General features: G+C 42.1%; 1 long non-coding RNA gene across 2 annotated transcripts in view; it reads right to left on the bottom strand.

Moving 5' to 3' along the window:
- Window positions 1-1,566: 1,566 nt before the first annotated feature.
- LOC123378596 overlaps window positions 1,567-27,777 on the bottom strand; it is an 81,580-nt gene continuing 55,369 nt past the window's right edge. For both annotated transcript variants that reach the window (XR_006582664.1, XR_006582666.1), the window contains exons 5-8: window positions 24,596-24,644; window positions 9,448-9,548; window positions 6,043-6,092; window positions 1,567-3,914 (exon numbers count right to left, since the gene is read on the bottom strand). This is a non-coding gene — a long non-coding RNA (uncharacterized LOC123378596). The remainder of the gene's footprint in view (window positions 3,915-6,042; window positions 6,093-9,447; window positions 9,549-24,595; window positions 24,645-27,777) is intronic.

Below are 27,777 nucleotides of genomic sequence, written 5' to 3'. Positions count from 1 at the left end.
CACAAGCTAAGGATTCAAGAATGCACATGGCTAGATCAGTAGAGTGTACACTGGCAAATCCCCAAACTATCTCTGCTCATGCAGTGGTGCACACACAAAGCAGGATAAGATGACATTAAAAAGCATTATGGCCCTGACTCAGGAAAGTGCTTGTCCCATTCGTTTAGTTCCAAATGCAAAAACTGCAAAAAGTTGCAGCAAATCTAAAATATCTATTTCAGGTCAAATAAAACATGTTTGATCCAAAACATGGTTTTGGGCATTTGGAATGGGCTACATTCACAAAACAAGAGCAGCAGGTGATGGCAGCTTCTTTGTAACTTTTAACCCAGTGGCGAGGGGTACTCACCTAGGATGTGGAAAACCAAGATTCACTCCCCAGTCCTGGGATGTGGAAAAGGGATTTGAACTTGGGTCACCCACATTTCAGGAGAGTGCTCTAACCACAGAGATTTGGGATATTCTAATACAAGTCACTCTCAGTCTCTCCTGCTGAAGCTGTTCTTTGTATAATTAAATAACCTTTAGAGCAAGGATTTGAACTTGGGTCTCCCATATTCTAGGTGAGACCTAACCATAGAGACATTTTAATTCTTTCCCTGGGCCAATGACTATTCATGATCACTCACAGGGGCAGTTCATAGCTCTATCACTGAATATAGATTAGTAACACACATTGAAACCATAATTCCAAGATCCAGCCTTGTTATTCTCAAAAAACAAAATACTGTTAGGCTTTGCTAATTTATTTGCATAGTTCTTCTTTCAAATATCTGTCATCTGTAGTGAGCTTTAAATTTTTTCATATAATGCACTATTAATAATTGAATAACATGAGAATAGCAAAGTTGTTTTTGGGTGGATATTGACTGCATTTGTGAAAGTAATTAAAATGGTAAAGAGTTAAATATACTAAGCATTATACTAATTATGGGCTTTGTTTCATATTATCATTAACAGTCACACTGTATTCGGAATTGCAATGCAAATACCACTATTGTAATGCAAAGTATTTTTTAAAAAGTCAACAGCTTTTTCTAAGATTAGTGATTTTTTACCCTGAATCGGTGATTTAAACCTTGCTATAATGATATGCCCTGCTCCTGCAATCAAATCTGCCAGCAGGGCCGGCTCCAGAGCCCAGCGGGGCAAGCACCCGCCTGGGGCGGCCCTTTCCCGGGGGGGCGGCAGGCTGGGCCGGCGGACCTGCCGCAGTCATGCCTGCAGGAGGTCCACCGGAGCCCCAGGAGCAGCGGACCTGCCGCAGGCATGACTGCGGAGGGGACGCTCGGCCGGCGGCTCCAGTGGACCTCCCGCAGGCATGACTGCGGACGGTTCGCTGGTCCCGCGGCTCGGCTGGACCTCCCGCAGGCATGCCTGCGGCAGCTCAACCGGAGCAACCGGACCAGCGAACCGTCCGCAGCTGCGGGAGGTCCAGCCGAGCCGCGCGACCAGCGGACCCTCCGCAGTCATGCCCGCGGGAGGTCCGCTGCTCCCGCAGCTCGGGGGCGCCTCCCGGGCATGACTGCTTGGGGCGGCCAAATTTGTAGAGCCGCCCCGTCTGCCAGTACAGATCCCCATGCCGAAATTTTACCATTGACTTCCATGGGACAGGAGACTGTTGCCAACTCTCAAGATTTAATTGAGAGTGTTATGGTATTTGGTGCTTTTCTTAAAGCCTCGGCTCCTGAAGTCATGGTTAGGTGTGAATATCAAGCTTCCGTTTAAATAAAAGTAAATTTTTAGCCCTCATGGCTATGGAGATAAGCTTGAAAATGGGAACTCCGGACTACAACACCAGAAGGCAACTAAAAGGAATCCAACACAAAATTTTAAAGACATCGTGATTTTTTGTGGCCTGATTCATGAGGTGTTGTGTTCACGAAAGCAATTTTGAATACTTGCATTTGGTAATACTGGCAGCAGGTCCCAGCAGAATGCAAAAATGAAAAGCTCTATCTGATTAATGCTCAGGCCCTGTAAGCAATAATACGTCACAATTTCACCAATAAACCTAGCCATTAAGTTTACATAAGAATTATTTTCATTTGGCTTTGGGACTGGAAACCTAAAGTGATCCCAGCTTCCATCCCAATAGAAAAATGTTGGGAATTCCTTTACACCTCTCCTGCTACACAGTTTAATGACTCCTCTAATTATAGCTAAATCCTTTCAAGAAAATTTTTTGCATCTCTCAGCCAAAATATTTTTCTAAACAAATGTTGGGGGTGAGGTTAGAGTGGAGGCAGGCAAGAACTGGAAAATTCAATGCACTGCCAAAGTGACAACGAGCCTTTCACCTCTCGGTTGCTAGTATGAGTCCAGGCCACATGACCAGGCATTATTACCACATGACAGTTGAGTAACCTATGTGAAATAAGATAATGGTCTCAGTCCACTTCCTAGTGGGCAGTGTCTACACCAAAAAAACCCACAGCCAGCACCGCATTTGTCACTGACTAAAACTCTTACCTGTAATCTCAGCAGAGGCCAAGAGCTGAATGACCCTGAAGATTGAATTATCCCCTCAACTCTCGGTGGTGCCTCTGAGACCAGAGTCGAGGCACATTGGAGCTAGTGTGCAGAGACCACTGCCTATCATGCTGGCTAACATTGTCTCACTGTTTCCATGTACTCCCTTGCCTGTCTGTTGTCTCTTGTCTTATACTTAATTTGTAAGCGCCTTGGGGCTGGAGCCATCTCTGTTGTATGTGTATACAGACCATAGTATAATGGGGTTCTAGTCCCTGACTGGGGTTCCTTGGTACCATATTCATATAAATAATGTGTGTAAGGAAACTTGGGTATCTGCTGCTCATAAGATATTATTTATTTGTATCATGATAGCACCTAGAAGCCCCCAGTCATGGACCAAGACCCTATTATGCTAGCTGCTGTACAAACACAGAACAAAACATTGGTCTCTGCTGCAAAAAGATGTGCTCTGTACACAGATACCTCCATTTTCTAGACCTGTCATTGTTGCCTGTAAGGCAGTCACAGCTCTCTCCCTATCTGTCAGGGCGGGAACCCAAGCCCCCTCACTACAACACTTCCGGAGTGCTTCGGTTCAGGGGCAATCAGGATGGGGCAGTAATCCAGTAGAGTCTCTGACCTATAGTCAGTTAGGTAGAGCAGTAGAGAGTCTATTCGCCTGGGCCCTCAATCAGGGCGGGACAGCAATCAGTTCCGGTATGGGGCTCTTCCCTGCTGTCAGGCAGAGCAACAGTGCAGTCTAGGGGAGATTAGCTCTCTGGTGAGAGAGTCAGCAAACCATCTGGTGCCATAGTTTAGAGGGGGCCAGACTGATGCAGGCCTCCTGACCACAAAGTGGTGAGGCTGCCACCCCGATGGTGGATGGCAGGGGGTAGTGGGACGCAGGCCCTCCCACTTTACTGCGTCCCAGCCCAGGGCCCTAACAGTGGCAGAGTAGTCCACCACTGGGTCAGTGGAGAAATCCGACCGCAACACACTGGCCAGCTTGCAATCAGTCACACAGCCAAACCCTATTCGGTTTTCCTGGGTTCCTTCCTTCACTCCCAATCTGGGGGTACCTGGGTTCAGGGCTGTCGTTGGTCTCACTCAGATCAACGGCAAGTGGCAGCACCAACAGCTCCTCAGTGTCCCTGGTGTCTGGCAGTTCCAGCAGTCCTTCCGGGTCTTTGGCATGGAGCAGCCGCCGTCAAGTCCCGGCTTCAGCAGCAGGGGAGAGACATCCTGCTCCTCTAGCTGCTCTGCCCCAACTGAGCTTGAAGGCCAGCCTTTTATAGTTCCAGTTCCTGTCCCACCCCTCTGCTTCTGGCGGGCTGGCTGCGGGTATCCTGGTTCTGCCCACCCGGGGCGGTCATGGCTCTCTCTATGTCCGTCAGGGCAGGAGACCACGCCCCCTCGCTCCATTGCCCCTTTCGCAAGCACTAGATGAATTTAAAAACATTAAAACAAACTTTTTAAAAAATGTAAATATCTGTTTTTGCTGAATTTCTCAGAGATGCTTTCTTCTTTTCATTTAGTGTCTTAATGTTTGATAGGCAAAAGGAGTAGTGTTTCTTGGACATCTTTACTGACCATCTTAAGACCTACTCTATCTAGTGAAAGATATTTCTCAACTAATTTTGCCTTGTAAGACACTAAATCATGCTATTTTCATAGGCTGGAAAAGTGAAAGAAAAGCAAGAAGCAGCTATTCCCTGCATTGTCTGATGTATGTAGCAATAGTAAACAGCAGATGTCAGCACTAACCCAGAACTTGGAAGGTTCACAAGAAGTTTAATATCACATTTCAATATTTCTAAACCATCAACATTTAAACTATGATTAAAAGTATCTGTTTTGAATGAACACTTCTAGACTGAACTAAAAACACTATCCAGCACAGCTTTTAAATGCTACTCCCATTTTAGTGGACTTACCTATCAAGATTCTTATACCATAACCATCTCTGTGGGATCTGTGCAACTTGAGGAACCTTTCTCTTGTTTCTTTTCACTAAAAAACAAACTCCCTATGCTTTCCCCAAATGGAAACATATTTAAGAAACTGAGACTTGGATGAGAGTTAGTGGGCTGAAACAGACAATCAAACAGCTGGTGAGAGCCATAGTGAGCAACCAGTACATACAGGGCTTGAGAGATGGGGCAGAGCCAGAGAGCAGCAGGGGAAGTGCAGGGAGCCAAGATGATGAGGATCAGAATCTGGAGGTTCTGAGGAATGGCACGTATAGACTATGGGCTTCACCAGCCACTGGCTGCAGCACAACATTCTACCACATTAGGAGAGGGGCATGATGTGGCAAGTGAAGGAAAGGAGAAGGAAAACAAGGTTGACTTTGGCTCAGAGACAGAGATGGCATCCAACCCTCCAACCAGGATCTAAGAGCCAAGAAAGACCTGCCTTGAAAAGAGGCATAGGTAATCAAGCAGTAACTCAGAAGCCATCACACATCTATGTGATAAGCCGAGTGGGGACCTGGAGATGGCAACACTCTCAGTCCCAGTCATGGTCATCACTGCTCTAAGCAAAGATTCTTCTCAGAAAACTATATCTGGCATAAGCCAACCTGCTGCCTCCCAAGCCTGGAGGACTTCATCAGTGTCATGGGGAGGTGGTCAGAAACAAGCAACTAATAAATTATCCACCAGTTCTATGGGAAAGCATATTATACATCAGTGCTGTGCATAGTGGATGGGACTGGTATATCCCTCAGGACTTCCAGCATAGTTAATGCTACTTACAGAAACAGGAAACACGCATACCCCCTGAACATGATACACATGTGCACCCAAAGTCGCTCTCTGTGGTGACTGGCAAGATTCTTTGAATCATGCCACAGCTCATGTCTTCAGCAAATTACCCCTGATAGGACTGCTCCAGAGTGGAGCAACTGAGAGGAGATTCTTTTTGATAACACTATTTGTCATATTAAACAGCTAAGTGGTATTGAGGCACCATGCCTAAAGGACAGCTGCTCTATCTTTCCTCGTTTATTTGGTTTTCGGTTTATTAAAGCACCCATCAAAGTCTGAGAGCTGCACAAAATGTAAAAACAACAACCTGTTGAATGGCATTGTCTTACTACAGCTGCTACTTGGGAATTATGAGTCACCATACACTCTAATAACCGGTGAAGAGAGGAAGGACAGAAATATAGCCGTGGTCTATTATGTTCCAAAAGTATTTGGTTGGCTGTTTTTTAAACCTTGCAAAATGTTGACTAGTTCTGATTACAAAAGTCAGTGTAACATCCATTCAGAGTTGTTTATTACCCCTTTCATAGACATAGCAGAGTTAGACAGCTCCATCCTGAACTGAGAACTATGCCGTAACCTGAAGGAACTTGCTTAGCCCTGTGAGCAGCTGTTTAGGGCTTTGTCTCAGACTCCTTTTGGTTCCACCCAATCAACCCCACTCCACCTCCGCAAGCTATTTTCCACCATTATTTCACTGTCCCTGCTACCCAAACCAAATTCCTTTCTGTATGTGCTTTGGGGGAGGGGGACAGGATTTCAGTTGTTTTATTTTTTAACTTGAAAAAAAAGTCACCACCTTAAGTTTCTCTGGCCAGGAGAATGGAACAGCCTACCAACGCCAGCCACCTGTGACAAAACAAAGATGTCAAACAAGATTTAGAACAAACTAACCAAAAAAATCGGAAGCTTCAGTCTTGACTCGCTTTGTAAATAAAATTTTTCCTTTTTCATTGAGTCTCTCTTCCCGCTTCCCTACTTTCCCTCAGTAACCCCAGTCATGCTCTACTGACACGTCTCATGTTTTCAGTCTCATTTAGGTCCCAATCTTAAACGTTTCCTGACAAGCAAGTGCAACCTTTGGTGCACAGAAAATACAGGATCAATTTTTATCAGAATCCAAAGTTCTTTGGACAGGGACTTTGAATGAGATTTTCAAAGCACACAATTCCCAGTGAGATTTGCACCTAACTCCTTTAGATACAGCTCCCAATAATAAACTTAATATATTGGTAGGTGTCAATACAAATACAAGTTGTATGCTTTTCCATGGCAGATTAATAACTTACAAGATGATCTTAGCTCATAAGATTCATCTCAACTGAGCTGAAAATTCAGTAAAAAATTTAGCCTCTTAATAATTATAGGTAATTCCTGCAAATGTATATGTGTATATATATTAGGGATGTCAAGAGATTAAAAAAATTAATCATGATTAATCACGTGATTAGTTGCACTGTTAAACAATAATAGAATACCATTTATTTAAATATTTTTGGATGTTTTCTACATTTTCTAATATATTAATTTCAATTATAGAGTACAAAGTGTACCGTACTCACTTTATATTTATTTTTATTACAAGTATTTGCACTGTAAAAAACAAAAGAAATAGTATTTTTCAATTCACCTAATACAAGTACTGTAGTGCAATTTTTATCATGAACATTGAACTTACAAATGTAGAATTATGTAAAAAACCAAAACCCTGCCAAAATCTAAAATTTAGAGCCTTCAAGTCCACTCAGTCCTACTTCTTGTTCAGCCAATTGCTCAGACAACCAAGTTTCTTTTCATTTGCAGGAGATAATGCTGCCAGCTTCTTGTTTACAATATTACCTGAAAGTGAGAACAGGCATTTTCATGGCACTGTTGTAGCCAGTGTCGCAAGATATTTATGCAGATGCGCTAAAGATTCATACAGCCCTTCATGCTTCAACCACCATTCCAGAGGACATGCGTCCATGCTGATGACTGGTTATGTTTGATAACAATCCAGAGCAGTGTGGACTGATGCATGTTCATTTTCATTATCTGAGTCAGATGCCACCTGCAGAAGGTTGATTTTCTTTTTTGGTGGTTCAGTTTCTGTAGTTTCCGCATCGGAGTGTTGCTCTTTTAAGACTTCTGAAAGCATGCTCCACATCTCATCCCTCTCAGATTTTGGAAGGCACTTCAGATTCTTAAACTTTGGGGTGAGTACTGTAGCTATCTTTAGAAATCTCACATTGATACCTTCTTTGTGTTTTTTGTGAAATCTGCAGTGACAGTGTTCTTAAAACGAACATGTGCTGGGTCATCATGCTATAACATGAAATATATGGCAGAATGCGGGTAAAACAGAGCAGGGGACATACAATTCTCTCCCAAGAAGTTCAGTCACAAATTTAATTAATGCATTATTTTTTTATCAAGTGTCATTAGTACAGTCATTCTTGATCATTCCAGTGGGAATCTAGCAATGTTATTTGTCCCAACATGCAGCACAATAAGTAGATTTTCCCCCTCTTCCATCAGGATCCTTTTCAGCCTCTTGTTCACATCTCATATCCTTGCTCCTGGCAGAGAGCACACTCTTCTGTTCTCTGGATCTCAGTTCTCTGTATCTTGTCTGGTGACAGGCCTGTTGATTCTTCTGAGTATGGAACTCCCAGTCAGAGACCTGTCTCTTCCTGGTGTTCTCTCTCACAGCCTCTGTACATCATCCTCATTTTAATTTGGGCTCTGGTCCCTGCTTACCAACATCATCTCTTCCTCACTTCTGCCAGGACTGTATCCCTTCTTTTATTTGCTGCCATCCCATCTTTTGCCTGTTTCTCTTCATCGTGCCCAGTGTAGCAAACTGTTAGTCAACTCATCTTCACTGCCACTTGCTCCTCTTTTCCGGGGCTTTGTCCTCATGGTCATGTTCTTTCATGGATCACTCTCCACTTATGGCTGTCCACCCTGCAGGTCCTTTTGTTCAGCAGGTGTCTGCAAATCTTGAGTTGTCTGTACCACTTCTTCGCTCCTCACCTGCATTACTTTCATATATCCATCTCAATTCCTATAGCTGCATGTCTAATTCTTGGCTGTTTTCTGCCATGAGCTCTCTCAGGTGAAATTTTATACCCATTCAAGGATGATATGCATTCTGCACCTTCTGCATCTTTCAAGTATAACCAAAAAAATCGGAAGCTTCAGTCTTGCTACCAGGTGATGCTGTGTGAGGCTACAAACAAGTGGCACTCCAAAGTCCACTCATTAGATTGAAGATGGTGTTCCCCATCAAGTATTGCTAGCTTCTCCTGGATCCAGAGGTAACTCAGAACAGTCTTAAAAAATACTCCTCTGAATTAAGAATGCCCAGATCTTTACTTCTTGTAATATAAAGGGCAGGAGAAAAACAGTTCCACAGGTTGTACACCTGTGGTTAACTTCTCCCTCTTTATTTCATATAATATTCCAGTGAACGATTTTTAAATTAGGACACCCTTCTGTATTAACATATGACTAGGTCTCCACTTGGGTTCTCTCTCATCCTAAGTGGTGGCTTGCTCTCTTTCAAGTATAAACACCAGAAACTTATTTCTCCACCGATTGCAACACATACTTTCCAAAACTCAACCACACTCAGGCCAAAGCCTGAGAGATGCAATGGGCCTTAACACTATGTTCTGAAGATCAGCAAGCTCTGGTAGATCAGAGGGGAAATCAGATTTTATAGACAAGAGCCCTCCATTACAAATATCCTGCCTCCAGACTTCAGATCTAGAAACTGATAGCAAAAGCAGCTCAGCTGTCCTCTACTGCCATGTTGGCAATTATATGTAGGGTGAGAGCAAGACTCAAGCAATTTAGACTCTATAATCAGTGTTGACACATTGCATTGCCCTCAGAAATCCAGAGTGAGCTAATGTAGTCTTTGAACAGTTGGTGTATTATGCCCCCTTTGGCTAATAATACCAGTTCAGAGGGAAGCCATATTCTCCAGCAATGTTTTTTTCCAAGTGATTTCAGGAGTACCCGGTATATAGAATATAGAACAGTTGTCCAGAGTTTACCAAGGTATGCAGAACCATGGTGAGGTCTGCACCAGAGAGAAATTGCTGCAAACCACTAACAAATGAAAAAATAACTTTGAGACACTAATGATATCCAGGAATCTAGAAGTAATTGAGGATGACAAAGCAGATGGAAACCACTTAGAAGATACTATCCTTACCGTATCTTCTATCAAGTATCCTCTATAGGCTTCCTCTTTCTCTTGTGTGGACTGGACTTCTGCTCACTCATTCTCAGGCAAGATCTTGTCTCAACCAGACACTGGAAAGCAAAAGAACCATCTGGGTTTAACAGAAAAGGAGACAGAGCTTTGCTGTTTGTCATTTGCATGCTGATATCATTGCAGCCTAGATCATTTCATCTCCTCCAGTGGTCTCACATTCTTTTTGAATGGAAGACAAAGACTAGAACCCCGTGGAACTCCACAAAAGAGATTTGTCCACTCAGACCTTCCCTCAGGAAGCCTCTTATGCAATGCTGCCTACGCCCTCCAGGGTCCACAGGAGAGTTAACAAAACAATAATCAAGGTTATCAAACATTGCCCAGTAGATCTAAGAGAATCAACACGAACACTTGACTTCTGTCTATTCCTGGAGGGACATCATCACCAAAGACTAGCTCAAGCCCCATGCCATACCTAGGCTCAAAACCAGGTTGATAAAGAACAGGAAAATCTTAGGGTTTGACATATGACAAAGCTAATGTTGTGTCAGCACAACCTTGTCAATACCCCTACTTAAAATGTGAACGTTTGAGTTTTGGAAATAACCAGCCAGTTTGTCAAAATCAAGAGTCATTAAATTTGCAGTCACAAAGGAACTATTTCCTTGACATGTATCTGTCACATTTTAATCAAAATTCTCTATTTAAAAAGACGTGTTTCTGTCTAGGTAAAGGTTAGTAACTTCACAAAAGTCATTCACCATTTGCAAACGTATCATTAGTTGCAGGGTTTTGAGATTCTGGGTGAACAGAACAAAAGAAACCCATTCATTTCCTAAATGCAAGCTTTCTTTAGATTGCAGTTTACTGTTTTATTAGAACTACCATAAATCTATGTCCCTGCATAACATCTATATAAGGAGATATGCTATATAAGACTAACTAAAGGGAACCTTCAAAAAATGTGCTGTGAATGCACGGCTTGCCATTTGTGTGCAAATGAGTGGTCCTGGTTGAAATTTTTCAACCTGCTCTACAAACAAGACCCAAGAGTTAATGAGGTGCTGTTTAAACTAGAAGTGGGATGGTTCTCTCAGCTCTGCTACTGACATTTTATTAAATATGTGCCAGATGATATGTTGGAAAATTCATTAAATCCTTTGTACTTCATATTTTTATGATTGATTCCAAAAGTCACAGGATACCCTCTGCATCCTTGGCTAACACATACCTAACTCTCAATAGGCATCCTCATCTTAAAGCAGATAAAATATTCATGAATCCAGTATATACACAACACTACATCACTGAGCATGCTTTAGGACAATAAAATTGCCTTTTTCACTCTCACGCTACAAAGACATGACATCATGAAATTCTGAAATGGGTGTGACATCCATCCACTTTGCATCATTTTATTTTCTTCTGATTGTTCAATGTGTGGTCCCAGGCCTTATTTACTGCACACTATTCAAACCCTACTCTGAAGACCAAATTATTTCCCCCTGGGCTTTCCTACCCATCACTATAGTATCTGAGCTGTTCACAAACATTAATGAGCTTTTCATAACACCCCTTTGAGGTAAGGGGCCTATTATCTCCATTTTACAGATGGGGAAAGGAGGCCTAGAGAGAGTAAGATCAAAAGAATCAACAGATCTGGGGTGTCCAATCTGAGATGTCTAAGGTCTGATTTTTCAAAGTTCTTAGCATTATACAGCATGTTATATGTTCAAAGCACAGCTCCCATTGTCTTCAGTTGCAACTGAGTGCTCAGCACTTCTGCAAATCAGACCTCAGGGTCTCAAGTCAAGCACTCAGAAAAATTAGGCACACACAATTAGTGAAATGTCTGGTTTAAGTGATTGGCCCAGCATCAAACAGGAACTGTGTGGGCAGAGACAGAGACAGAATCGAATTCTTAAAGACAGCATTCAACTGCCTTAACCATGAGAGCATCCTGCCTCTTCCTGCAATCCCCTGCCTTGTTCTTAACACTTCCCAACTTCTGCAACAAATGAGGCAAGGGTCCTACAGACTGACAACAGCCTCTTCCAGTGTACCTGATTCATCCACACTGAATGAGGCAGGGGGCCTTTGGAAAAATAGTATGTGATCATGTAAAGACTGTCATAATGCATATGCACAAGGGAGATGAATGAAGGATGCATAGGCAACTTTGTACATAATAATTGGAGATATATCTATCTCCTAGAACTGGAAGGGACCTTGAAAGGTCATTGAGTCCAGCCCCCTGCCTTCACTAGCAGGACCAAGTACTGATTTTTGCCCCAGATCCCTAAGTGGCCCCCTCAAGGGTTGAATTCACAGCCCTGGGTTTAGCAGGCTAATGCTCAAACCACTGAGCTATCCCTCCTCCTAAATATTTCCCTCCCTCCTACACATTTCTTGCTCTAATCCTTCTGGTTGTATCCTCTGTCCTACTTCTGCATTTTCAACTATTTGCTTTTTTCTTTGCCCAGATCTAATCCTCACCCCAAGGTCTCTTACCTTCTTCACTGCCCAGCATCCCTGCAGGAACCCTCTTCCTCTCAATCTCCCCACCCCCATATTTCCTGTTTCCTCTTAGCCCACTCCATGGCTCCTGGACACACTCTCCATGTCTCCTCTCTCCCTGCCAAAGCCGACACACAGGTCTAAAGATCTTTCTCCCAGTGGGTCAGGAGCTGCCCTCTGCTGTTGCATTGAATTCCTTCAACAGATGCTGTCTTTGTGCCACTCTGCTGTCACTGGAAGCAGAAGTGGCTTCTGCTCACCAGCTGATTAGCCGGCAAAGGAATGGGGAGAAACTGAGGAGGCAGCTGAAGGAGGCACACACAGCAAAGCTAATGGAGAAAACAGGTGGGCAGTCCTCAGATTTACTGAGGCTGATTTAAGTAAAACCAGTTGGAGTACCAGGACTATTCCTCCAGACCAGAACAACCTTGCAAACCAGGATTCTGACCAACCTACTCTTTGCCCAGGAAAAAAATGGCTGCTTTAATGCTAGGAAACATACACAATACCATATCCTCCAAGAAGTGCAATTTCAAGCCACTGATGGTCCTTTAACAAAGGATCTCAGAGGCCATTAAAAATATGTCAGAATCTCACTGATTCCTAAACCATGGCATTCATCAGTGCTTGTAATAGACGGGAAAAGGGATGGTTCCCCCCGGCTCATCATTTTTCCTAAATGGCATCAGTGAGGAATGTGGCTGTAGCATTCCCACTTATAACCCCCAGTTGGACCACTGTCATACACATCGCATTTTAAACAATAAAAAACTGAAATGCATTGGACATGAGGTATTAAAATGAAGCCTCTTTTCTAATATTTTCAGTTTGCCAGCTCTATGTCTTTAGTTATATATTGGTAAAGGTACCTAGGCACCCAGAAAGGCAGATAAGCACTTAGTGGGATTTTCAAAAGTGACAAGAAGCCTAACCTTCATTGATGTCAGGCCTATACGCCTTTAAAAATCTGGCCCAAAAATCACAGTATCTGGGCTCTCCTTCCCCCATCCACCACTTGGGAACTTTAGCTTTGAATATACAATTACACCCAATTATTACACTTATTTTCAACAGATGATTATCAAAGCTGTTTATAAATGCAATAAACTAGTCCATGATGTGTGCACTGCTTAACTATCTCCATTTTTTGTTTGCTGTTCCATTCCTCAATATTTAACAAATATACTTGATGTATGATATTCTATCAATAAATACACCATATTGGGTCTTGATAGTTAAGTGCATTGTAACTGACTGTCTTACTTGATCTGGGCTCTCAATTTTAAACATTGGGAAACATGATTTTGATTGGAGTGACATTAAATGTGAGAGACAAAAAACAGGTAGGAGAGTATTTTCCCATATTTGTAAAAGAGAATTGATTTTTGAGACTAACAGCTGTATTAAGCCACTGAATAAGACAGGCTGACAGTGGTTATTCATTTACTCACATGGGCAGAATATGGCTCAACCTATAACTGTCACATCCTGTTGCTGAATTGTGCAATGTGTGATGATGTGGAACATGCCCTCCTCCCCCTCACTTTAGTTATGAAAAAGTTGCTTACTTGCACCTTTACAACAAATATCTCTCTCCTCCCCTCCCCACCTATGTAATTCTGTCACATCCTTGGAAGACTTGGAAGACCCTCTGACTCCACTGGCATATAGATACTTCACATTGAGCCTTATTCTCCAATAATTTACTATGGCCTGTAATTTATAAATTGCTCTAGTGATTTTTGGAGGAAAGTCAGCATAAAAAGAAATGAGACTCACGTAATACTAGCACAGACAGATAAAGACAGGATACTTGGCATATCTGGTAAGATACATGTGGCTAGGGTCTAAGCAAAAGCTAAAGAATATTTTGAGTCCTGCTTTGCATGGCTAATGAGTTTAACATACTGACACTTCTAATGCCATATAATTTTTGTTTGTATACATTTAAAAAACAGTGAAAAGTGAGAAGATTGACCCACCAATACTTAGAAAGAACTGAGTCATGCCATATAATAGGAACAGCTTTGATGTATTCTTGGGAGTGATCCTGCTGCTTGGCAGTTTGCTTCTACCCACACTGCATTGCTCACTCATTCATTAGTGCAGAACGTCTGTCTTCTTCGACAAATCACACTTGTCTATGCCAACTTAGTTTAGTCAGGCAGCATTGGTTCCTTTGCATGGCATGCACATAACTTTTTCACAAAGGCCATATATTAATCCTGATAACATTTGAATGTCAGTAATGTCTGTGACATAAAAAGGGAATATGTGCTTGTTTAGCAGCTAACAGAGTTTCATTTGGAGTATGGTGGGAGAAGTGGTCAGATGCAGAAGGTGCAGAATGCACATCATCCGTGAAGGCCCACAGGGAGCAGAGATAGTGTCTGCAAAGAGCAAGGAAATCCTGTAGGGAAGCTGCCAGAATCCTGGGATGGGGAGGGCTGGGAGGAAGCCACACGAGAGAAGCTCTATAGGGACCAGGAAGCAGTGAACTTCAGGAGCCTGAGGGGGCAGAAGAATGATTAGTTTGGGTATTTATTTGGGTTTACAGTGGGACTTTTAGTTACCCTGGAAAGGCACTGTAATTAAGAGGTGAGCTGGCCAGAGGGCCAGGCCATAGGAGACCCAGAGGCCAAAATGTGGGGCTAAGGCAGTGGTCAAAAGAGAGTGCAAGGAAAAAAATTGCCTGTAATGCTGTGACTTGATGCAAGCAGGGACTTTGATGGTAAGAGAAACTGATAAGTCCTACACAGCAGACCTCTAAAGGATCTACTAGAGGTAGGAGTAGCAGTCACACTACCAAGGGGTCCACAGTGCAAAGAATGAACCTGATCAACCTTCAGAAATTAGGCCTTTCTCCTGCAAGTGCCGAGCACTCTAGCCCAGTTCAGCAAACCATTTAATCATGTGCTTAACTTCAGTAGGATTACTGAATTATTTACTCACTTACTTTGCTTTAAGCATATGCTGAAGTATTTTACTAGATTGGGTTTGAGCACTTAAAGCTTTGCAGGTTTGAGCCTTCCCCTCAGCCCATAGTAGTTTATGCTTTGCCTTGTAGATTTGGAGGGAAGAGGAACATGGTGAAGAATATCCTTGCGGTGGGTGTCTCTATTATGAAGCATGCATTTCTTGAAAGGAGATTGTAAAAATTGTGATAGAGGATCAGGCTACTCTTCCATATACCACAGATTTTAACAAGCCATGATAGCAGTGTAAGCAGAGACAGTAGAACAATCTCCTTTCAAGAAATGCATGCTTCATAATAGAGACACCCACCGCAAGGATATTCTTCACCATGTTCCTCTTCCCTCCAAATCTACAAGGCAAAGCATAAACTACTATGGACTGAATCCACACTGAGGAGAAGGCTCAAACCTGCAAAGCTTTGAGTGCTCAAACCCAATCTAGTAAAATACTTCAGCATATTTACTAGTAAGTAAGAGCAAAGTACTAGTACTTAAAGCAAAGTAAGTGAGTAAATAATTCAGTAATCCTACTGAAGTTAAGCACATGATTAAATGGTTTGCTGAACTGGGCTAGAGTGCTCGGCACTTGCAGGAGAAAGGCCTAATTTATGAAGGTTGATCAGGTTCATTCTTTGCACTGTGGACCCCTTGGTAGTGTGAATGCTACTCCTACCTCTAGTAGATCCTTTAGAGGTCTGCTGTGTAGGACTTATCAGTTTCTCTTACCATCAAAGTCCCTGCTTGCGTCAAGTCACAGCATTACAGGCAATTTTTTTCCTTGCACTCTCTTTTGACCACTGCCTTAGCCCCACATTTTGGCCTCTGGGTCTCCTATGGCCTGGCCCTCTGGCCAGCTCACCTCTTAATTACAGTGCCTTTCCAGGGTAACTAAAAGTCCCACTGTAAACCCAAATAAATACCCAAACTAATCATTCTTCTGCCCCCTCAGGCTCCTGAAGTTCACTGCTTCCTGGTCCCTATAGAGCTTCTCTCGTGTGGCTTCCTCCCAGCCCTCCCCATCCCAGGATTCTGGCAGCTTCCCTACAGGATTTCCTTGCTCTTTGCAGACACTATCTCTGCTCCCTGTGGGCCTTCAAGCCTGACTTCCCCAGGCTCTTCCTAGAGAGGAAGCTCCTCTTATTCTTCTTTCCAGGGTCTCCTCCCTAATATGAGTAGATAGTCATTTCTCAGTTTCCCAGCAGTTGGGTCAGTCACTATAAGTAAGTCTCCACCACAGTCAGCTGGGGGATAGCTGTCAGGTCACAGTTAAGTGCCACCATTGCTAAACAAAGTAAAAGAAGCAGTGAGAGGCAAAAAGGCATCCTTAAAAAGTTGAAGTTAAATCCTAGTGAGGAAAATGAGTGACAGGGAATGGATCACTTAATGATTACCTGTTCTGTTCATTCCCCCTGGGGCACCTGGCATTGGAAGACAGGAAACTGGGCTAGATGGACCTTGATGGACCTTTGATCTGACACCATATGACCATTCTTATGTTCTTATGTTCTTAAGGCCGGGCCTAGCTTGCTTTAAAATGTCAGGAGCCAGCCTGTGACAGGGACAAACCTCCCACATCCCTCAACTAAGGAATGAAGTAACAATCACTGTGCGCTAAAATTATCCATGAATATCTAGAAATGTACTCCCTCAATTTCACAATACTAGAAACCAACATACTGTAGCTTTATCATGCTGCTCTAGTATAACGTTTCATGTCATCCTAGGGAAAGTGCAACAAAGAAGGCTAATGGAATAGTATAAAAATGTGTATCTGAAAAGTTCAGTGAACTAGCAACTGGATTTATACTGGACTGATATTATTTGTAGTAACAATAATCATTTTAGCTTAGCTTTGTTTCCTATTTGCAAAAAAATATGACTAAAGTTTTGTTTATAGAAATGTTCAACAAATTTTGGATCCATAACCAATATCAAGAAATAAAATCAGATTTATAATGAAAAAAATAATTCTTGTTAGAAGTTTATAAACATTAGGTCATCTAATTGGGAAACAGAAAAAATAACACAAATTAGATGATCAGTAATGCATAGCAGATTTCTTATTATCAAATAATCAGTTGAATACCAGCTAACAAAACTGATTGAAATACAAAACATAATTTTTGTGAACATTTTCACACAGATTTTGTCCTTGTATTATGACATTTGAAATTTCAATGAAATATTTCAAAACTTTTCAACCAGCTGTAGTCATTACAAAGAATTTGCAAACATTCATTGGTCAAATATGTTCATAAAAACTAATAGACAATTTCTAAACAAATAAATCTGTAAAAGCAGTGAATAATTTTCAGAGAATTCATAAACCAAAAAAACACTTCAATTTGCCAAATACATTGTTTACAACAAAGCTCTCCTAGTTCTAGCAATAAATAAGACTGTCTTGAATAAATATGTACTAGTTAGATTGCATTTTAAGTAACTTTTTTTCCTCATACAACATCTTGATACAATGTCAGCATGGAATTTCCTTCCAACACCTTTAATGAAGCATCAGCTTGGAATTTCTTTGCAGGTCTAAACATATGATATATTTGTAATGCATTTTTTTATTTTGTATTTATACAGCACAGGCCCCTGATTGAGGAAAGCAATAAAACACATGCTTAAGTCCAGCCCTCCTCAGGGAAATATTTAAGCACATGTTTTCCAAAATAGGGTTGTTTTCTTGAGTTAGGGCCTAGGCTCTGATCTGTTCATATAAGTCGTGTACTTGATTTTTCCCCTCAGACTCTATGCTGCAATGGATTTTTCCCATCTAAAATACTGAAGGTTCCATTAGACTAAAGTGACTAAAGGGACAGTTCCATATTTAAGCCCTCCTGCAGGTGTCCCAACTTTTTCTTAAAACTGGGCAAATTGTCCCATATTTTCTGTCTCCCCACCATCAGTACTGGTGGGTCCTGCTGCTGGATGGATCCCTGCTCGCCAACCGCCCGCCCACCAGCAGTGAGTGGGTGGGGTCCAGTGGCTCCTGCACAGTGCCGAAAGGCTGCTGCTGGCCACATTCTGGTCTGAACCCTGGCAGAAATATGAAGGGGGGGGGCATGTGACCCTGCATTCCCCCAGGAACACATGGCGCCAAGTACCAGGAGAGATGGATCCGTCCCGGGGCCCAGCCAGGCATGGAGGGCAGAGAGCACCAGGCAGGGAAGGTTGGGTTGGTTGGTCACCCCCACCCCCTGTGGATGAGAGGTGTACACCACATTTCCTTTCTTTACCTGTCCCATAGATAAGAGGCTGTATTGTGTGTTAACACTTGTTATCAACACACACTAGGGCAAAGCCAATGGAATTACTCACTGTTTCTTGGTGTATCTGAAGTCAGAATTTGGCCCTACAATTGTATAAATGTTTTTAAATATTATATAAGATTTTTGTAGCAAGGCAGATTAAGAGTGAAGTGCCAGCTTTAACTTTTGAATTTCCTACTTTTGCCATTTCCCCCTCAACTTTATCATTATCAGTCATTAAACTGGCTATATTATATGTGTTATTTCAAATATGCTTCTAAGCTTAAGTTCAAGTTTCTCACTTGACTTTCCTGTGTGATGACATTAGACCAAATGTTGAGTTGTCTTACCTGCCAATGGAAGAGCCAAAGGCAGCTTGAAAACATGTAAGTCTGCTTCACAGAGGCAAAACAGCCAAGAAGCCACACATCGAACAACCAAGATGCTACTGTGCACTCAACCTACATCCCCTGTGTTTTATGACGATCTCTGAGACACATCTCTAGTTCTGCATGAAAATGGGATGGAAGGGGGAATGTACACGCCAGGAGCATGGATCCACAGAGTAATAAAACCATATAGGTGGGAGCTGGGGGGCACATTCATTGTTCTTTTTTATGGAACCCAATAGTGTTCTGTATTTGGGGGGGGGAACAGATGACAGTCATATCATCTGATAACACTCTTTTCATTCCTCTAGTATCTCAGGAGGATGTTAAACAGTGTGACTAAAGTTAGACATTTTTAAAATCAGCAGGCCCAGATAACTTGCATCTATGGGTATGTCTCTACTGCAATTAAATACCCCTGGTTAGCCTGTGTCAGCTGACTCAGGCTCATGGGGCTTAGGCAATGTAGCTTTTTAACTGTGATGTAGACTTTCAGGGGCGGAGGCTCCCACAGCCCAGGCTCGAGCCCAAGCCAAACATCAGCACTGCAGTTAAACAGTTCCATAGCTCAAGCCCTGCAAGCCCAAGTCAACAGCAGCAGCTGAGTGGGAGTTTTGTGAATACCCGTGGTACCTATATCTCGGACTCAGGTGCCTAAAGTGGCAGTTAGGCACCTAAGTCCCTTTGTGAATCTAGCCCAAAATAAATTCCACCTAGCAAGGGACATGAAAAGCAATATGAAGAGGTTCTATAAATACATCAGGAACAAGGAAAAGATGAAGGAAAGTGTAGGTCCTCTACTTAGCAGGGAAGGCGAGCAAAAAAATGCACAGCATCAAGAAGGCTGAGGTGTTTTATGCCTATTTTGCTTCAGTCTTCACTAAAAAGGTTAATTGTGGCCAGATACTTAACACGATTAATATCAACAACAAGGGGGAAGGAACACAAGCCAAAATAGGTAAAGAACAGGTTAAAGAATATTTAGATAGGATTAATATAGTCATTTGGCAGGGCTGGATGAAATTCATCCTAGGGTATTTAAAGAACTAGTTTAAGAAATCTTGGAACCATTAGTGATTATCTTTGAGAACTCATGGAGGATGGGTGAGGTCCCCGTGGACTGGAGAAGAGCAAATATAGTACCTATCTTTTAAAAAGGGAAAAAGGGAACCCAGGGTATTATAGACCAGTCAGGCTAACTTGATACCTGGAAAAGATACTGGGACAAATTATTAAACAATCAGTTTAATAATATGTACCTAGAGAATAATAGGGTTATAAATTATAGCCAGCATGGATTTGTCAAGTACAAATCATGCCCAATCAACCTAATTTGCTTCTTTGACAGGGTTACTGGCCTACTGAATAGCAGTAAAGCAGTAGACGTGATACATCATGAGTTTAGTAAGGCTTTTGACACATTACCACATTACATTCTCATAAGCAAATTAGGAAAATGTGATCTAGATGAAATTACTATAAGGTGGTGTAGCAAAGCGCCAACTCACCAGTGTGGCACCTCCTGCTGGTCATCCGGGAATTAGCTCGATTCCAGCCTCAGAGCACCTGCTGCTGGCCGGTGTCTTCCTACCGGAACCTGCTTTCTGTAAATCTCCACCACTTCTAGCATTTCAGGCCCTGCGTCCCTCCCAGACCCCAGTGCCCCTTACCACAACAGTGCCCCCACACTCTGGGTCTCCCCTCCCAGAGGACCCCCAAATCCCTATACCCACTTTGCCTCAGTGGCTACTGCCAGTCATCATCATCTAGCCCCTCAGTGGCAAACTGTAGTCTATAATGGCCACTCACCACTGGCAAGGGGGTTGGACCTGCTGCCTTTCTAGCCCCAGCTGCCTCCCTGCAGCCCTACTATCTCCCCTGGCCTTCAGTAAAGCCTCAGCCTGGGGGCTCACCAGGCAGAGCGCCTCAGCTCTGACTGCCTTTCCCCAGCCCTGCTCTGCCTCAGGTACCCTGCTTGCTCTCCCAGGCAGTCTGGTCCTCTCTGCTCCCCAGCTGAAGCAAGCAGGGGCGGCTCCAGACCCCAGCACGCCAAGCGCATACTTGGGGCGGCAAGCCGTGGGGGGCGCTCTGCCGGTTGCCGGGAGGGCGGCAGGCAGCTCCGGTGGACCTCCCGCAGACGTGCCTGCGGAGGGTCCACCGGAGCCATGGGACCAGCGGACCCTCTGCAGGCACGTCCGCGGGACCGGCGACCAACAGAGCGCACCCCGCGCCGTGCCGCCGTGCTTGGGGCAGCGAAATGGCTAGAGCCACCCCTGGAAACAAGAGTCTCTCCTCCCACTCTCTCAGCCTGCCCTTTTATCAGGGCCAGCTGTGCCCTAATTGGGTGCAACCACACCTGTGGCTGATTACCCAACCCGCCTCCCTTGGCTGCTTTTAACCCCTTTCTAACTGGAGCGGGGTGACCACCCCGCTACAGGTGGGTACCCAACTGGTTGAAAAACCATACTCAAAGAGTAGTTATCAATAATGTATTGTCAAACTGGGAGAACATATCTAGTCGGGTACTGCAAGGTCTGTCCTGGGTCTGGTACTTGATAAACTGGAGAATTGGTCTCGACTCAGTGAGATGAAATTCAATAAAGACAAGTGCAAAGTACTACACTTAGGAAGTCAAAAATCAAGTGCACTAATACAAAATGGGAAATAAATAGCTAGGCAGTAGTACTGCAGACAAGGACATTTCAGTGAATCACAAACTGGATATGAGTCAACAATGTGATGCATTGCAAAAAAGCTTAACATAATTCTGAGATTTATTAACATGAGTGTAATATGTAAGAAATGGGAGGTAATTGTTCTGCTGTACTTGGCACTGGTAAGACCTCAGCTGAAGTATTGGGCACCACTCTTTAAGAAAGATGTGAACAAATTAGAGTCCAGAACAATAAAAATGATAAAAGATTTAGAAAACATGATATTTGAGAAAAGGTTAAAAAAACTGGACATGTTTAGTCTTGAGAAAAGAAGTGAGGGGGGAACCTTCAAATATGTTAAGGGCTGTTATGAAAAGGATGGTGAGCAATTGTTTTCCATGTCCATTAAAGGAAGGACAAGAAATAAGTAACTGGCTTAGTCTTCAGCAAGGGAGAGTTAGGTTAGAGATTAGGAAAAACTTTCTAACTGTAGTTAAGCACTGGAACAGGTTACCTAGGGAGGTTGTGGAATCACTGGAGGGTTTTAAGAACAGGTTAGACAAAAACCTACTAGAGATGGCCTAGGAATAGTTGGTCCTGCCTCAGTGCAGGAGCTGGACTAGATAACCTCTCAAGGTCCCTTTCAGCCCTACATTTCTATTATTCTATTTGAGGGGGAGGGAATTGGAGTTTTGTAGGAGCTGAGGTGAGGGATTTCCAGTTTTGTGGTCTGACTTTTTTTGTGCAGAGAAAGTTGTTGTTTTGCTACTACTATATATGTGTCTTAGAAATACATTTTTAATTACTTCCCAGATTGCCTAGGTCTGAGATAGGCAATCTTTTATGTTTTATATACTGAAACTGAAATAAATTAATGAATAAACATACATTTTCTACTTCATTCTACTCTCCGGGACTCCTGCATTTAAAATAGAACAATAATTCAATTTCCTGTGATGTTATAAATTGTATATTCCTTTCAGAAATGGCATTTCTGAATATTAAGAAAACATTCCTGAAGAAAGAGTCACTCGGTGTCTCACCCTTTCATTCTCAGAAGACTATTAGGGTTGTTGCATGTCCATTGGTTTTGTCTGGCTCATCATTTGGTTCTTTTAGTTCACAGACCAAAAGTGAACTCTGAATATAAAAATAAAGTCTGGACATTTTGAGGGGGGAATGTCCCCATCATATATGGGTTGTTTTTAACATCTTTAATAACAATGGGGTGCTTCAAATGCTTTGCATTAGAACTTTGTGTTAAAAAAGCTGAATGGATGTCAAAATCAACTTCATTGTTAGATAAACAGAACCACTGTGTCTAAGCCTTGAATTATTCTGACATAGAATTACTCACCCACCATTAAATATTCATTATTCTACTCCTAGTATTTAAGTAAACACTGACATAAGAATTTAAATTAATCAGACTATAAATATTAGTTTATATAAATTATATGATAGATTGTATCCTCCTGGTTTATACTTTAATAGTCATCATATATTTATATTTTATAGCTAATAAACATGCATATAATAAATGTTCCCTCTGTATATGTCCTGTGTGTAGAATGAATGTCTGCTTGAGGTCAAGTTTAAAATATGTAAGTTCAGTCTCTCTCACCTTCACGCTATTCCTTTTTCATTCTGTACCCTCCTTCATTTAATCTACTTCTTTACTCATTCATTCCCTCTCCCTTAACTCACTCGCCAAGAAACAGAGGGAATCAAAGGCAGGGGAGAGAATGAGAGAGAGAGAGAAGGGAGGAAATGAGGCTCATAGACTCTCAGGGAAAAAAATATAAGAAGTTTTTGATTTGCACATACAACAGTGATGGATCATAAATCATGGAACAACAGGAACCTAATATGTAAAAGACCTATTGTTTCAACATTCATATTGGTATATTACCTCACAGCTGGTAATGTTATGAAATTTTCCTCATTCAGGCTGAAAATTTCCATGCTTTGACTAAAGGTGAAATACTGTGCAAAGTTTAAGCAAAAACAATGTGGCTGTTTTTAGCATGAAGAGAGTGGAACCAATCCATTATTCCTGAAAATTAGTACAGCAGCAAGTTCCTAAAGTCTCAAGATTCTTCTACTGATTTTCCCCCAAATATTTTTAAAACAAAACATAGGAAATTCCATGCAGTAAGTTAAGGGTGTATTATAGCTGCAAAAACAAATAAAAAGTCAGAAGTGAGGAAATGTCAAAGTTAATGTTGTGTGTGTAACTTTTGCTCTGATCCCTTGTTCATATGCATTCAGATAGCCTTTACTTATGTGATCATATACTACTTCTAATGCATTAGAAGATATTATCATACTTTTTCTACCATTACATGTCAACATTAGAAAAAATAAATTTTGATTTGAATTCTACCAACCCTAAATATGTACATAAAACAGCGAGGAACAATGGAGAGTATACTATCCACCCTGCCACAATGCATAGATAAAGTGTGTAAAGTGTGTGTAAAGTGTGATGGTGTTTTATAAAATGTTAAGATAGCAAAGTCAAGCACTGAAAAGTTAGGAAATGCTAGAATGAAGGCTGCTCATGCACCTGTAAGTCTTCCCCTTTATGTATGCATTTGGATACCTTCTTTAATTAAATGATCATATACTAGATTTTCCTCAGCAAAATGTCTACATAGTTCAAAGGGTGAATGTCCAGGTTGTTTACAAAACACTTGACTCAAGTGAAGAATTCAGTGTTTTTGTAAGTGCAACTTGTCAGTACAGACTTTAAAAATGTTGACCTAATCAATTACGGTAATTCAGCAGTGTTAGCCTATCTGTTCTCTGATACTAAATGCTGCCAGATATTACTGATAAAAAAAATTCTGTGTTAACCTTCTGCAAGTTGCTTCAGGTTAAACAAATCCTGGTTCATAGGTAGACACTGAGTCCCTGTGTTCTCTTCTTGCTATTGTTATTAAAGGAGGAATTCATCACATAATGGTTTAACTTGTTATTTACTACTAAATAAGCTACTAATGAGTATTATTGGACAAAACCATGCTCACTTTACTCTTATGAGTAGTTCAGTTGACTACTCATCTGACTATGGTGAACAGGATTTTATCCATTGATTGCTAACCTTCTTTTTAACCCTACTTATATGGTAGACTCTTTTGTACAGGGAACATCTTTTACTTATGGTTGTACAATGGGACTGGAATCTGTAGACACTACTACAGTGTTATTATTGCCACTGATGATGGTGATAATAATAATTTAAAAAATCAAATTAAATTATATTACAATGAGTAGAGGTGGGAAATGTCTAAATTTGAATCCTTAAAACCCAGAAAATTCAGAGTTAAACATGAACTCTGTCCTTTACTCACCACATACCGCAAGTTCTTGCAACAGATCTTACATAACCGACAGCAGATGCTGCAATACATAAACAGAGCATGTTGAGTTACAGAAAAAAAGCTGAGGCCTTAACTCCGAATTTCTTCACTTTTGTGCATTTAGTTTCAGCCACTAATAATAAATTAACTTTGTTTTTGGATGGTTGTTTTTTGCACTAGAGAGTAGTACTATGCCATGGATACATTTTACAGTGTGCAGACATTATCTAAGTGAAACTGTTTACCCCCTAGGCAGAGGCAAGTGTAAATTCACATTGCGGTGATTATTAAAATGAAGTCTCAACTTCAGTTTTTAAGAAATAATTATTCAGTGAAAATACTTTAAGAAAAAGAAAAATTAGATGCCATTAAAGGGCCCCACAACACCATCAACGCTAAAATATCTTAAAATAAGAGTGACTTTTTCCCTTTAAAATACATTATGCATAAATCCTGCTGGTTCACTCAGAGCTTATTTATTTATTTATTTATTTATTTATTGAAATTATCTTACTTGTCTTTACAAAGTATGTATGTGTAGGTCAAAATATCTAATGTATGCACACATTTGGGCCAAATTCAGAGTGATGTGCAAGATGGTAAGTCAGGCCCCAAAATGTTAACTTAAACTCCATTATATTTACTTAAATGTCTTTAACTTTCTCCACCAGTGCCTAATGGAATCTAAGCAAATGTAACCCACATGTGGAGGAGACAGAAAAAGATGTATGCCTACTTTAACTTAAACCAAGCTTAAGTCTACCCCTGTAGGGATGCTACTAGAAACTTGGGATTAGTACCTCAACCCTCCATAACAAACACTGCCACTATATGGTGTCCAACACAAAAGCACCTCGGTGCATACAGTCCAAAGATCCTCTCAGGGGAGTACAAGCATTTCCACTTGTCAGCTAGTATTTTGCTACTGTTCCACCGAGATCACATTGACTTGTCTCTCTGCTTACTTCCAGCAGCAACATCACAATCAAAGAGGTTGACAATACTGAACAAGATTTTTAACACTGCCTTTCCTGGAGTGGTCACTGTAATGGTATCAAATTACAGACAGGAGAGGAGGCAACAGGGGATTGTAAATGGCAGGGAACACAGTCCTTGATTCAATCTCTCTCTCTCTTACAGTGGAGTGTATAATATTAGGAAACGTAAAAAACCCCAGGATTTAGTTATTTTCTTTAAGGGTAGATATATCACATTGAAGAAAGTTATTCACCATTCCTCAAATAACAAAGTTGCAAGATATTGAAGATATTCTGTCTCATTGAGGGGCCATGGAGCCAAACCTGAATGGCACTGTGACCCCACATGCCAGAGCACAATGCTCAGAGTGGGAGCTGGGCCCACTCCTGAGGAAAGAGCCATCATTGCTGAGTGAGGGTGGGGCAGGCTCAATCACCCTGATATCTGCTGGGAGAGCAATGCTGAGCAGTGCACAGACAATCCAGGAAGTTTTTTGGAAAGTGTAGGGGACAATTTCCTGGTGCAAGTGCTGGAGGAACCAAATAGGGGCAGAGCTCTTCTTGACCTGCTGCTCACAAACCGGGAAGAATTAGTAGGAGAAGCAAAAGTGGATGGGAACCTGGGAGGCAGTGACCATGAGATGGTCAAGTTCAGGATCCTGACACAAGAAAGAAAGGAGAGCAGCAGAATACGGACCCTGGACTTCAGAAAAACATACTTTGACTCCCTTAGGAAACTGATGGGCAGGATTCCCTGGAAGAATAACATGAGGGGGAAAGGAGTCCAGGAGAGCTGGCTGTATTTTAAAGAACTCTTATTGAGGTTGCAGGAACAAACCATCCCGATGTGTAGAAAGAATAGTAAATATGGCAGGCAACCAGCTTGGCTTAACAGTGAAATCCTGGCTGATCTTAAACACAAAAAAGAAGCTTACAAGAAGTGGAAGATTGGACAAATGACCAGGGAGGAGTATAAAAATATTGCTCAGGCATGCAGGAGTCAAATCAGGAAGGCCAAATCACACTTGGAGTTGCAGCTAGCAAGAGATGTTAGGAGTAACAAGAAGGGCTTCTTCAGGTATGTTAGCAACAAGAAGAAGATCAAGGAAAGTGTAGGCCCCTTACTGAATGAGGGAGGCAACCTAGGGTATGTCTATATCGATCTATCGGGGATCAATGTAGATCTCATCTAGATGCGATACATCGATCCCCGAACACGCTCCCCGTCAACTGCGGAACTCCACCTGGGGCGAGAGGCGGAAGCAGAGTTGACGGGGGAGTGGTGGCCATCGATCCCGCACCGCGAGGATGCGAAGTAAGTCAATCTATGTCAATCTAAGATACATCGACTTCAGCTACGCTATTCTCATAGCTGAAGTTGCGTATCTTAGATCGTTCCCTCCACCCCCAGTGTAGACCAGGCCCTAGTGACAGAGAATGTGGAAATAGCTAATGTATTCAATACTTTTTTTGCCTCTGTCTTCACAAACAAGGTCAGTTCCCAGACTACTGCATTGGGCAGCACAGCATGGGGAGGAGGTGACCAGCCCTCTGTGGAGAAAGAAGTGGTTCGGGACTTTTTAGAAAAGTTGGACGAGCACAAGTCCGTGGGGCCAGATGCGCTGCATCCAAGGGTGCTAAAGGAGTTGGCAGATGTGATTGCAGAGTCATTGGCCATTATCTTTGAAAACTCATGGTGATTGGCACACACAAGTGTAATTAGAAGGCGGAAAGTATGGGAGGGAATATGCAATTCTAAATATTATGCATAAAGTACTGGGCATGGTTTTTGTAAAGGGAAATCATGCCTCACCAATTTACTAGAATTCTTTGAGGGAGTCAAAAAGCATGAGGACAAGAGTGGACATAGTGTACTTTGATTTTCAGAAAGCCTTTGACAAGGTCCCTCGCCAAAGAATCTTAAGCAAAGTAATCTGTCCTGCGATAAGAGGGAAGGTCCTCTCAGGGATCAGTACCTGGTTAAAAGATAGAAAACAAAGGGTAGTAATAAATGGTCAGTTTTCAAAATGTAGAGGTAAATAGTGCTCTCCCCCACAGAGCCGGCTCCAGGTTTTCTCTTGTCCCAAGTGGCAGGAGAAAAAAAAAGCTGATCGGCGGCGGCAGCTCAATCGCACCACTCCACTCTTCAGCAGCAGTTCGGCTGCGGGTCCTTCACTCCCTCCCTTCCTTTTTGGA

The sequence above is a fragment of the Mauremys mutica genome, chromosome 1 (assembly GCF_020497125.1).
Source record: "Mauremys mutica isolate MM-2020 ecotype Southern chromosome 1, ASM2049712v1, whole genome shotgun sequence".
Lineage (NCBI taxonomy): Eukaryota > Metazoa > Chordata > Testudines > Geoemydidae > Mauremys > Mauremys mutica.
This window is presented reverse-complemented; position numbering and strand designations above follow the sequence as displayed.